The following is a 13,873-nucleotide window of genomic DNA, read 5'->3' on the forward strand; positions in this document are numbered from 1 at the left end:
CCCAAAGTGCTGGTATTGTGGGCTTGAACCACCACACCCGGCTTTCCTGCTATTTTTAGATACCAGGCTCTTGGATACCCATGGTGGTCCTCAGGGGAAGGTAGAGCTAGTACTGTTTTCATATGTCAGATAAGTGAACTGAGGCCCAGAGAGGCTAGTAGACTCCCCCAGAGTCACACAGTCTATTGGTGAAGAAGCTTGAGCTAGAACCCCTAGTTCCCTGTGCTTACCACCAGTGGGTAGTTAGGTACATGTACACTCACACACAGCCTCCTCTGCCAGCTCATGGGAGGGACTTGGACTGTGCCCCCTCTTCTGTGATCCTGTCCAGGGTAGCGCTAAAACCTTTCCATCCCCACCCCAGTGTGTGCAGTTTAAGCAACCATAGCTTCCTGAAGGTAAGGTCCACAGTCCCTCACTGCGGACTAAAATAAGAAAATGATAACAGCAATGAAAAAATTGATTTAAAAAATACATGGGCTCTAGCCAGACGCTCACAGGGGAGGAGGGGCCTAACTGGCAGGAAGCAACCCCAACGGACCGAGTGCCTCCCGCAGGGTTCCGCCAGGAGCTCTGTGAAGGAGGTACCTCTCTGCTGAGTGGGTGGATCTTGCTTACAGCTTTAAAGAAAACAGAGGCCCCTAGTTGGCTATAACATTGCTTTATGAGCTCCCTGGGGACAATAAAGTGGTCCCATCCCAGGAAACAGCCAGCAGACAACTGATTTTGTGTCTGAAACGCACACCAGCCTTTTATCTCTAACCTAAAGGGGCCAAGTGTGAGTGTAACAATGGCTTGGTATTGCCCATCTCCACTGCCAGGGACAAGGTCTGGGTCAAGAACGAGAGTTGGATGAATTAAACTCTCAAGGGGACTGGGGACATTAGGTACCCCCTTCCCTTTTCGCAAGGCCAACCCATTTCTTCTACTGCTTGGGAATGTTCTCCATGGCTGATGCTGGCTCCCCTGAGGACGCTTCATGAATATGGCAGGCCAGGCTGGGCGTGGGGCCAGGGAGACGAAAGGGAGGCAGATGCTGCCACCTGGCTCTCACCCCACAGGCCTGGTTGGAAGTGGGCAATAAACTTGAAGAGCTGAAGAGTCCATATGGCGGAAGCGACTTCTGGGGAGGAGGCAGGGTTAGACACTGGAGGGCCCACGTAGGAGCTTCCTCCAGAAGAGAAACATCTCACTAGTCTGGGCAAGTTTTGCCTCTAGGATAGCCACGGTTCTCAAACTTGAGTGTGCATCAGAATCTCCTGGAGAGCTTGCACAAATGCAGATTCTAGGGTCTCACCTCCCCCCTCTCTCCAGTTTCCACTGGGCAGGGGTGGGGTCCAAGGATTTATATTTCTATCCAGTTCCCAAGTGATACTGATGCTGCCACTCTGGAGTCCACACCTTGACAATTGATGGAGCTTTCTAGAATTGACAAGTTGACCTGGTATGTGGGGAGGTTCAGAACATAATATGACTAAATGGCTGTCTTCAAAGACTTTCTAGCTGGCTCTCTGGTGGTGAGGCAGGGAAGTGGACCAGATGGCATGGCTGTCCTCTTCCTTCTTTCTACTTCATCAGGGAAGAGAGAGACATCAAGGCTGAGGTTAGGGATCAGGAGTATGTGTATGTGTGTGTGTGTGTGTGTGCGTGGCAAAGAGATGAAGCTGGCCTTTCCCTGCCTTGAGAGTTCATTCGAACTTCTGGCTCTGCCTCCAATTCCCACTATTTTACCTCATGTAAATGTTCGCAGCTTTCTAGGACTCTCTTTTTCTACCATGATAGTAATTTCATGAGGATTCCTCTCCCTGTCCCCTCCACCCAGCTCATATTCATCCTTCATGCCAAGCCGGACTCCCACCTCTTCCAGGAAGGCTTCCCTGGCTGCTCCTGCCCTTCACTGCCTGTGCTCCTGGCTCTCCCCATAGCACAAAGACTGGACCACATGTGCTTCTTCATCTCCTTAGCACGTAGTGGTCTTCACGTGGCGGGGCCACAGCAGGCGGTGAATAATACTGAGCTGAATTTGATTTAGAGTAGAGCTGAGAGAGCCAAGAGTGGGAGGCAAGGAATGACAAGGCCACGGGCTCCCAACTGCTGTGCTAAAAGCAGAAAGTATGATCACAGCCACAGAGGCTTGGCCTTCTTCCTTCTCTCTCCATCTGCTTTGCAAGGAAGGGAGCAGAGAGAGGCCACAGCACGCTACTCACTTGCTGGAACCATGGACTGCGGCAGTCATGGTCAGGGAAGGAGGCTGACCTTCCTGTCCCAATGAATGTCCCTTCCAGACGGCCTGTTTATTCAGGCTCCAAATTAGGACACTTCCTGGTCCTCATCCAATCTCTCAGGAAGTCCAGTCAAGTCTCCCTCCATCACACACTCGTCGCCATCCACTTCCTTGCATCTAACCGATGCCACCCTTGTCCTGGCCACTTATACCCACCTGAGCCCAGCAGCGGTCTCCATTCTTGGCACTGCTCTAGCCTCTATTTCCTCTAAACCAGAGGCCCCCAATGTTTTTGGCATCAGGGACCAGTTTCGAGGAAGACAATTTTTTTCACGAATAAGGGGGCGGGGGAGAGAAACCATCAGACATTAGATTCTCTTAAGGAGCATGCAGCCCAGATCCCTCGCATGCACAGTTCACAATCGGGTCCCTGCGCCTGTGAGAATCTAATGCCGCTGCCGACTTGACAGAACGCGGAGCTCTGCTCTCCTGCCACTCATCCTCTGCCGTGCAGCCCAGTTCCTAACGGGCCATATCCCGGGGGTGGGGGACCCCTGCTCTAAGCCACTCCAGCCAGAGTGGTATTTCAAAACTGTAAACGAGTCCCATTCTGTCCCTGCTTAAAGCTTTGCAAAGACTCCCCATCACCCTTAGAATAAAACCCAGACTCTTTGCTTTGGCCTTCAGACCAGTCTTGGTCTGGTCCCTGTTCCAACCTCACATCTCCCAGCACTCCCACTTCTCTCCTCCTCGCTCCCTGTGCGGTGGCCACATCAGCCCCCAAGTACACGCTGGTGCCTTCACCCACTGGTCTTTCTGCACTAGCTCTGCCTCTGTCAGAAATGCCCTCCCCGTGACTCCTTACGTAGCAGCTCATTCACCTACAAGTCAGGCACACGCTTTAAGGCACTGGTCACCGTTGACTGGATGATTGAGCGATTTGTTATTATAGATAACGCTGACCTCAGAAAGAATCAGACAAGACGAATTCCCAGGCCCGTGACAGAATGGATTTCAAAGTAAGTGGAGATCCAACTTTTCACCCCTCCTAGTAGGAGACCCAGACACCTCCAAGGCCTAGGCAAGCAAGATTCCTCACCGTGCCCCAGGGAGGCCTGCGGTCCTGCCTCCTGCCTGGATGGGCATCAGAAAAGCTCGAGGGAAGGCCAGGGCTATCATTCACATCATGGTCCTCTAATGCCGTTCAGAGCCACATGCAGTACCCCATAGAAGTTACCATGAGAATCTGTTTCTTGGGGAAACTGGGAAATAGACCAGTGATGCCTTTTCCTGGGAGGAGGGGTCAGTCAAAAAAAAAAAAAAGGAAAGTCACATAGTCTTTCATGTTTTCACACAATAGTTTCTGCAGGGGGCGTCATGGGCAATGCTGGGAATAGTAGAGGCTGCCTGAATTTCAATCTCAAGCGCTCTGCCCGATCCCCTAAGGGTCAGCTTTACTTCAAGCAGTTGTTGTTGCAAGGTCTCTGGTTAAGATGCTCAATCCCAAGTGGTCAATAAGAAGCAAGGTGACAATATGTGACCCCTGCATCCCCATCCTCATCTCCTATCTCTCATCCTTCACCAGCGGCTGAACTGACAGACCAGCCCCTGTCGTGGGGCTCGGGGACAATCACAGGAGCAAAGAGCTGTAGAGGCCCTAGCACAGTGCCTGTCACAGGCTCATCACTGTCGTGGGACGGGGATCCTGGAACAGCAAGGGCTTCCTGGCACCTCTAAAATTACACTCCAAAGAAAAAGAATGGGAAGAAAGAGCAGAAAAGTGGGGATAACAGTGCTGCTTCAGTACTGCTTCTCGATATGCTTCTAATTTGGAGATACTGGCAGAGGGCGGTGAGACAGCGTGGCAGGATGAGCAAAGCCATGACCCAGGGCCAGGAGCCTGGGGTCTGGAAGCCACTCTGTCGCTCCTCGGAGCTGGCTGCCTCCTGTCTCTGCCTCCATTTCCCCTCTGCGTAGGAAGGGGCCAAGGGGCGAGCACCCCCGGCCAGCTCCCACCCAGCGCTGCAAGTCTGGGACTCTATTTAAGAACACGCAGCCCATCTGGTTCCCATTGAGGAGGCTGCGTTTTCTCAAGCGCCGCCTCCCCCTCCCCGGCAATCCACAGATTCCCACCATGTGACTTCATCTTCTCCCAATGGTGTCTGTTTTATGGCTTGTTGTTCTGTGTGCGTGATATGAGTTTGGGGACTTTTTTTTTAAATCCCCCCCACACAGATTCCCCTCCCTCTTCCAGAAAACGTGTAGCCTGAACTTTTGACTGCCTGAAACCCTCAGGAGACAGCCATGAGGACAGAGGGCAGGAGGAGACGGATGCCTCCGCCCGCCTCCTACTGCTGATATCTCGGCTTCTCGGTCTCTTCTCTGTTTGAAGCGCTGATCCTGATGGCCCCTCACAAGAGCCGGTGCAAGACGAGGCCAGAGGGGAGGCTGGGGAGAAAATTGGTTTGGTTCAACAGTTCAACAAGCATTTATTGAGCCACCCGAGCCTGTGCGTGCTGGAGCTGCAGAGGGGAGAGGCCAGGCCCAGCGCGGAAGGTTGGGAGGGCAGGCCGGCCATGGGCTGAGGGCTCCCATGTTCGAGAAGAGTGTGACCTCCACCCTGGCAGGGGAGGGCCACAAAAAGGCTTCCTGGAAGATGCCAGACCAAACATTTGCTCATTCAGTCATTCCACAACAATTTTTTAGGCTCCTTATAGGTGCCAGGTTCTGTACTCACGGAAGGCACTTGCAGTCTGGAAGAGAAAGACATCAAACAGATAGTGACAAACATAAATATACAAGCAGGCCTGGGGTATATTGAGGGCTTGGTTCCAGGTCACTGCAACAAAGCAAATATCACAATAAACCAAGTCGCACTCCTTTATTGGTTTTTCCATACATATAAAAGTTTTGTTTACACTAGACTATAGTCCATGAAATGTGCACTAGCATTCTATCTAAAAAAAACAATGTCACCAGCCTAGGTAATATAGTGAGACTCCACCTTTACAAAAACATGTATTTTTCTTTTTTTTTTGAGTTGGAGTCTCACTCTGTCGCCCAGACTGGAGTGCAGTGACCGCTCCCGGCCACCACAGCCTCGACTTGCCGGGCTCCGGCGATCCTTCCGCCTCAGCCTTCCAATTAGCTGGAATTACAGGCATGTGCTACCACGCCCGGCTGATTTTTTGATTTATTGTAGATGAGGTCTCGCTGCCCAGGCGGAAAACATGTGTTTTTCAATTAGCTGGGCATGGTGGCATGCACCTGTAGTCCCAGTTACTTGGGAGGCTGAGGTGGGAGGATCACTTGAGCCCAGGAGTTTGAGGTTGCGATGAGCTAGGATCACACCACTGTACTCCAGCCTGGGTGACAGAGTGAGACCCTGTCTCTCAAAACAAACAAACAAACAAAATGTCACACCTTAATTTAAAAAACTTTTTTGCTAAAAAATGCTAATGGTCATATGAGCCTTCAGCAAGTCATAATCTTTTTGCTGGTGTAGAGTCTTGCCTCGATTTTGTTGTCTGCTGACTGATCAGGTGGTGGTTGCTGAAGGTTGGGGTGGCTGTGGCAATTTCTCAAAATAAGACAACAGTGAAGTTTGTGGCATTGATTGACCCTTCCTTTTATAAAAGATTTCTCTGCAGCATGAGATGCTGTTTAATAGCATTTTATCCACAGCAGAACTTCTTTCAAAATTGGAGTCAGTCCTCTCAAACCCTGCTACTGCTTTATCAGCTTCATTATCATTTCAACAATGTTCATATTTTTATCAGAAGTAGTTTCTATCTCAAGAAATAATTTTCTTGCTCTTCCATAAAAAGCAAATTCTCATCCATTCAAGTTTTATCATGAGATTGAAGCAATTCAGTGACATTTTCAAGTTCCACTTTTAATTCTAGTGTGCTTGCTATTTCCATCACATCTGCAGTTGCTTCTTCCACTGAAGTCTTGAATCCCTCAAAGTCATCCATGGGGGTTGGAATAACTTCTTTCAAACTTCTGTTCATGTTGATACTTTGACCTCCTCCCATGAATCGTGAATGTTCTTAAAAGTGTCTAGGATGGTGAATCCTCTCCAAAAGGTTTTCAATTTATTTTGCCCAGATCCATGAGAGAAATCCCTATCTATGGCAGTTACAGTTGTACAAAATGTATTTCATAAAATAATAAGACTTGCGAGTACAAATTATCCCTTGATCCATGAGCTGCAGAATGGATGTTGTGTTGGCATGAAAGCAACATTAATCTCCTTGTACATCTTCGTCAGAGCTCTTGGGCGACCAGGTGAATTGCCAACGAAAGGTAATATTTTGAATATTTTTCTGAGCAGTAGATCTCAACAGTGGGCTTAAAATATTTAGAAAACCATGCTGTAAACTAATGTGCTGTCATCCCAGCTTTGTTGTTCCATTTATAGAGCCTAGGCAGAGTAGAGTTAGTATAATTCTTAAGGGTCCTAGGACTTTGGAATGGTAGATGAGCATTGGCCCCAACAGAAAGTCATCAGGGGCATTAGCCCCTAAGAAAAGAATCAGCCTGCCTTTTGAAGTCAGACATTGACTTCTCCTCTCTAGCTTTGAAAGTCCTAGATAGCATCTTCTTTCAATAGAAGGCTATTTTTATCTACACGGAAAATATGTTGTTTAGTGTAGCCACCTTCATCAATGATCTTAGCTAGATCTTCTGGAGACTTGCTGCAGCTTCTCCATCAGCACTTACTGCTTCACTTTGCACTTTTATGTTATGGGGGCAGCTGATGTCCATAAACCTCATAAACCAGTCTCTGCTAGCTTCCAACTTTTATTCTGTAGGTTCTTCACCTCTCTCAGCTTTCATAGACTTAAACAGCGTTAAGATCTTCCTCTGGATTAGACTTTGGTTTAAGAGAATTCTATGGTTGGTTTGATCTTCTCCCTAGAACACTGAAAATGTCTCCATGTCAGCAATAAGAATATTTCACTCTCTTATCATTTGCATGTCCCCTGGGGTAGCACTTTTAATTTCCTTCGAGGACTTTTGCTTTGCATTTGCAACTTGGTTACCTGTTTGGTGCAACAGGTCTAGCTCTTGGCCTATCTTGGCTTTTGACATGCCTTCCTCACTAAGCGTAATCATTTCTAGCTTTTAATTTAAAGTGAGAAGTGTGTGACATCTCCTTTTACTTGAACACTTAGAGGACACTGTAAAGTTTCTAATTGGCCTAATTTTGATATTGTTGTGCCTCAGGGAACAGGAAGGCCCAAAGAGAAGGAGAGAGATGGGAAAACAGCTGGTTGGTGGAGCAGTCAGAACACATACACAACAGTTATTAAGTTCCCCTTCCTCTGTGGTCATGGTTCTGATGTCCCAAAACAATTACAATAGTAACATCAAAGATCACTGACTACAGCTCACCATAACGGACATAATAATAATGAAAAAATTCGAAATATTGAGAGAATTACCAAAATGTGACACAGAGACACAAAATGAGCACAGGGTGTTGGAAAAATTGTGCCAATGGACTTGTTGATCCAAGGTGGCCACAAACCCTCAATTAGTAAAAACCACAATATCTGGGAAACACAATACAGTGAAGTGCAATAAAATGAAGTATGCCTGTGTATGGTTACAGTTATAAAGTGTGAAAATGCAAAGAGTGATTCTAAAAGGTCTCCTTTAAATTAGCTGAACCCTCAGGAAATGACATTTAAGCAAGAGTGCAAGAAAGATCATGAGTAAGGAGGGAAAGAGAGTTCCTTAGGGCAGAGGTAGGGGAGTACGTACAGAGTAGCTGAGCAGGACAGAGCTTTACAAGAGAGGACATTTAAAAAACAAAATTTAATTATAAAAAATGTGTTTATTCTTATATGTTTAAACTTCAGTCACTTTCAAAATACTCTCCGTTTGATGCAATACACCTATTGAGATGCTTTTTCCACTGCTCAAAACAGTTTTTGAACACATTGGCTTTGATGCCTTTTAGTGCTTCTGTCATTTTTTGTTTCACCTCTTTGACATCGGCGAAATGTTTCCCTTGAAGGACTTATTTCATCCGGAAGAAAAAAAAAAAGTTGCTCAGGGCAAGATCGGGTGAATAGAGAGGATGGGGGATGGGGGTCATGTCGTTTTTGGTCAAAACTGCTGACCTCTCAGCACAGTGTGAGGAGGTGTGTGCGCAAATCACCCATTGTGAATTGGGCAAACACATTGAAAAGAAGCTAAAAAAAAAATTCACTAAAGCTGAACACAGCCTCTCACAACACAATAGCTGGTACACTGAGAATGAGGGGTTCCTAGAACACTTACCTAGTGAGGAAGGCCTGTACTACAAAGGGCCCACCCTTCAAAAGATAATTCCATTGGGGGGGTCCCACCTCATACGTCTTCAAGCACCTGAAGGAAGGGCAATATGGCAGGCACATGGGAACACATCTGGCACCAGGGCCAAGACTGGTGACTTCTCTCTTTGGCTTGGTTTCCTTACAGCATGGCAGGCTCCAGGCAATCAATGCCCACTAAGAAACAAGGAAAGGGGAGTTAGACCCCACCCCTGATGGGAGTGGGGGAAGGGGAAAAAGAGCCAGGGGAGGAAGACAGTGGGGAGGCCCAGATCACCTGGGCCACGGTGAGGCCAGGACTCAGCCCGAGGCCAGGGTCAGGGTCATTCTGGGGTCAAGTTTAGGGGTCAGTTTGAAGCTAAACTTATTGCTCAGGCATCAGAGTGAGAGGCTGCGCTCAGACTGTCCAGACTTTGATGCCAGAATTAGGGGTTGGTCTGTGGCCAGGATTAAGAGTAAGTCTGAATTCAAGGCCAGAGTCATTCAGAGGGCAAGCATAGGGGTTAGTCTGAGGACAGTGTAGGATCAGTCATTCATTAAATATTCACTGAACATCTCCCTGGCTGACTTCGTAGGAGTAGAATGATGGCCCTGACGCATCCCTGCCCTCCTGGAACTTAGAGCTGAATGGAAAAGGCAATTGTTACACAAGGAATTGCCTGAATAGTTCATTAATTACTATGGTGGTGAATGCTATGGAGAGATGCTAGGTGCCTGAGACCTCATAGTAAGGTTACTGTAGTCACATAGCAAATGTCCCCACAACTTTGCAGCCATTTATTGTGCTTCCAGATTCTATGGGAAAGGCATGGCAGGGATGGCTTGTGGTGTCTTCTGATACTTCAGCTGGGTAGATTCAAGACTGGAGATGGGTGTCAGAACTATCTGAAGGCTCCTCACGCACACATCTGGCACCAGGGTCAAGACTGGTGATGTCTCCCCATGGCTTGGCTTCCTCACAGCATGGCAGGCTCCAGACAGTCAGTACTCACTAAGAAACAAGGAAAGGGGAGTTAGACCCCACACCTGATGGGGGTGTGTCATGGTCACACTGTGGAAGAGCACCTGGATCGGACATATTTGGAAAACTGTAGATACGAGCAGAGGGAAAAATCAGTTTGGACTGTGGAAAGGGGCCATCCCTGAAGAGGAAGAGAGAGAAAGGATTCACTTCTGGAATACATATGGGCCTCTTTCACAGAGGAGCCAGTCCCTAAGGTAGACAGCCCCAAGCCCACAGGACACACTGGGGGTAAAGCAGGAGGATTCAGAATCCAAGAAGTTCTGCAGTCGACCAGGATCCAAACACTTCCTCCCCTGGGAAGTAGGGAGCCGATAAATTCCTGCGTTTGGTTTCCATTCCTTACTTCAGCGTCAGGTTTCCCTTTATGAAATGGGGGTTAAGTTCTCCCAGCCTACGGAGATTGGAGACAAGCACAGACCAAAGTGAAGTGGAGGAACCTACAGATGGGCCTAACTTCGACTGGATGTCAGGTTTTAAAACTTTTGGTGCCTTACAGGATGGCTGTTGTTGATGATATTTTGCTGATGAAATTAGGTTTCTGAATCAAATTTCATGTGAAATATGAGGGCATTCCTTGCCTTAATGGAATACTATGGAAAAGACTTCACTAAAATGAAGAATAGTTTATAAAGTGAAAAATTCCTCCCACTTTAGCTTTGTTGAAAATACAGATTTGTGCTGAACTGATTTGGGGAACGCAGAGGCTCCTCGTTGGGCTCCAGGCTCTGGTAAGACGTCTCCTCTGCTCACGCTGGTCTTTCTCTGCCATCCGGAGATTTGTCTTCCGTCCTGGGGAGAGGAGAGGGGAATAAATGAGTTCTGTCATCAGCAAGGATTTAAACCAGAAGTGGACAGAGCCTGAGTTATGTGGGTCTCCAGGAAAAATAAGAACAACCGGACCAGGCACCAACTGGGAGACTGTGAAGGTGACATTGGGACAACACTGCACAGGGACCCCTTCTTGTTGGGAGTAGAAAGGACCTTGCCTGGGATCCCTTGGCACTGCTCACGGTTCAGCTGCTGCCTCCCTGAGCGATCTCTCTCTGGGCCTGTTTCCTCTCCTTGCCGAGTTGCCCCTGGTGCCCATTTCACAGCTGTCACCCTGACCCTGATAGCACCCTAGCCTGCCCACCTCCACTCCCTTTGCCATGGCTAGAGTTCTGCAGCAGCTTGGGGCATGACCACTTTTCTCACTGGCCTTGGGAAACTCCATGAACTCGGCCCGGTCGAGCAGAAAGTGTGACCCAGATGACCTCATGCTGGGATCTTGCCCTGCAGTTTATCCTTCAGCAGCTGGTGACTCACCCTAGTTGGGGGGCGGGGGAAAAGAGTCAATGCCATTTGAAAACTGAAAGCCCTCTGGGGCTTTTCTCTTCCAAGGTCTCAAAAACAGGCTTTTGGCAGTTCTCAGCTCTTTCCTTCCCAGGGTCCCAGAATGAAAGGCTGGATGCTTCCAGCCAGGCTTGTTGTTCCCCAGGGGCAGGTAGAGCATCTTACCTTCTCAGTCTCACTTCTCAGAGCCAGGATTCCAGGCCCAGGCAGGCTGTGTGGTGACGACAACACTCCTTGCCCTCTCTGGGCCTATCTCCACATCTCCAAGTTCAGATACCTCTGCCCTATCTCAGTCCATCCCTGACCTCCTCTCCAGCCAGACATCTCAATCTGCCCCCACACGGCCCTAAAATCTCAAGCATCTGAGCCTAAGGAAGACTTGGCTGCATTTAGGAGAGTTCTTTGGCAAAGCATTTCTTGTTCTCTGAATACTCGTGTGCTCCCTCACACTTTTCAGCCCCCCTTGCAGATAGGTGGGACCTGGTGACCAGTACGGACCACTGACTCCTTCTTGGCTAAGCATAGAAAAGCCAGCAAGAACGCTCCATGCACTCTCTTCTGACATCTGGGAGGTGAACAAGTGAAACTATGTTGCAGATACACACTGGTCAGTGTGACAGCAACCAGCCACCTGTGGCAATTTAAATAAATTTAAATTAAATGACATTTATAATTCCATTCCATAATCATATTAGCAGTATTTCAATTTCTTGGAAGCCACACATGTCTGGGAGCTACCATAGTGCATGGCACAGATACAGAACACCTCGATCATTGCAGGAAGTGCTGTTGAACAGCACCGCTCCAGCTGGGAAGGCTGCAGGATCTCAGATCACCACCAGCCCGGGTCCTCCAGCCAGGGTAAGGAGCAGGGCCTCCTGCCAACTCACAGTGGATATGCAGCATGAGCAAGAAATAAACTAGCATTGTGTGAAGGCACTGAGGTTTCAGAGTGAAGCTGTGGCTTCTGCAGAGCCTGGTCTACCCTGACTGCCACAGCCTACCTGAATGAAATAAACAGAGAACAGCAGAAGCAGACAGAAGAGAACCACGTTCTAGCTCCTTTAGCAATGCAAATATCCATGCAATACAGAGCCAACACCTCTCTGGCCTTGTGGGGGAGCTGGCTGAAGTATAATCACAGGAGTATTCTGGAGGAGATGGAATAAGAATGGGCCGTGGAAAATGGGCAGGTTTGCATAGGTTTGTGGTTTTCAACTTACGAGAATTTTTGGCTGCCCACCTGGGAAAGGTGAGACAGGCCAAGGAGGAGGGCAGGCATTCCAGTGGGAGCACCAGGATGGCCAAAACCCATGGGTGCAAGTGTTGGTGGGAACAGGAAAGGGTGGGGCTGCGGAATTTTTCTTAGGGTTGCAAGGGAAACTTAGAGAAGCTTAGGAGATGTTAGGTGGAAATTGAGAGGTGAGTTTCTCTGTATGTTTCTACCTGGAGTTGGCCATGAGTAGGGAGTAGAATGCATAGGGAATAGAGGGTGAGCAAATGTCATCATTACTGATAGTTAAGGGTGGAGTTGACTTCAGGAATGACAAGCCTGAGTTAAGGAACTGGGGTTGCAGAGTTTAATTGGGAATTCACAAAGGCGGCATCAGTTAATTGGTGATTAATTCACACCAGAAACTGGTTAACCCCAGGGCACCTCCCCTCTGAGTTCTAGGCTCAGTTTTCCAGGCCTCCACCTGGCTTCCCTCACTGTGTCTTCTCAACACCTCAGCCTCTGCCTGGCCAACACATTACCCTCCCCACAACCTGGCACCAAACGTCATGGTAATCCATGCACGTGGCCATGGTCTTAGGATCTTCTGGGATTCACCCTCCTACACAAACACACTCAAGTCCCACAGTGGCTTCTTCCAGCAATACCCCAGTCTCTGCATCTGACCCGCCCTTTCTGGCACCCCAGTAGTCACACCTGCCTGTTTTTCTCCCAGACCACAGCAGCCTCAGGACTGCTGGCCTTACCTCCTATCTCTTCACTCCTTCTAACCCATCCTGCATTCCAGCACCAAACAAGAGTCCTAAGGTTTACCCAGGTCAAGCCTCTGCACAAAAGCCTTTGGGAGATCTCCCAAGGAGTCCAACCTCCTCAGCCTAGCATTCAAAAACTACTTGCTAGTACCAACGCATGCACATTTTTTTTTTTTTTTTTTTGCTATTTCCCTTTCAACCAGATCCCCTCACTGTCACTTTTGTCCCTCACTCCTATTGGACCACCATGTCCCTTGAAGTCCTCCTTGTTGATTCCTTTGTCCTGTCATCTCACTTTTTTCCTATTGTCACTGTAAAGAAGTTCAAAGGGACAGACACAGGATCTGAAAGCTGGGGCTAGCTTCTTCACTCACTGGTTGTGTGACCTTAGGGGAGTCACTTAACCTCTCTGAACCTCAGTCTCCTCATCTCCTAAGTGGAAATAGTGTGAACTTTCACAGCCTAGCCAAAGTCTGGAAAATCGCTTTATGAACCTTGAAGTAATATACAGATGGCAAGGATCATGTTTCACTTCTGATCCTCTATGTTTTTTTAAGATGTTATTTTTTTTTTTTTAAGAGCAGTTTTAGCTTCACACAAACTTGAGAGGAAGGTACGGGAATTTCCCAGTTACCCTCTGCCCCCACACATGCATAGCTTCTCCCATTATCAACATCCCCCACTAGAGTGGTACATTTGCTAGAATTGATGAACCTACCCTGACACATCATCATCAACGAAAGTCCACAAGTTTACATCAGGGTTCACTGTGGGTGTTTTGCATTCAGTGGGTTCGACAAATGTGTAGTGACACGTATCCACCATTATAGTATCATACAGAGTCGTTTCACTGCCCTCAATATCCTCTGTGCTCTTCCAGTCCATTCTCCCTCCTCCAACCCCTAGAAAGCTCTGATCTTTTTACTGTCTCCACAGTTTTGCCTTTTCCAGAATATCATATAGTTGTAACCATACAGTGTG

Source organism: Carlito syrichta, unplaced genomic scaffold (genome assembly GCF_000164805.1).
Source record: "Carlito syrichta isolate Samal-C Ts95f unplaced genomic scaffold, Tarsius_syrichta-2.0.1 Scaffold92612, whole genome shotgun sequence".
In the NCBI taxonomy this organism is placed as follows: domain Eukaryota; kingdom Metazoa; phylum Chordata; class Mammalia; order Primates; family Tarsiidae; genus Carlito; species Carlito syrichta.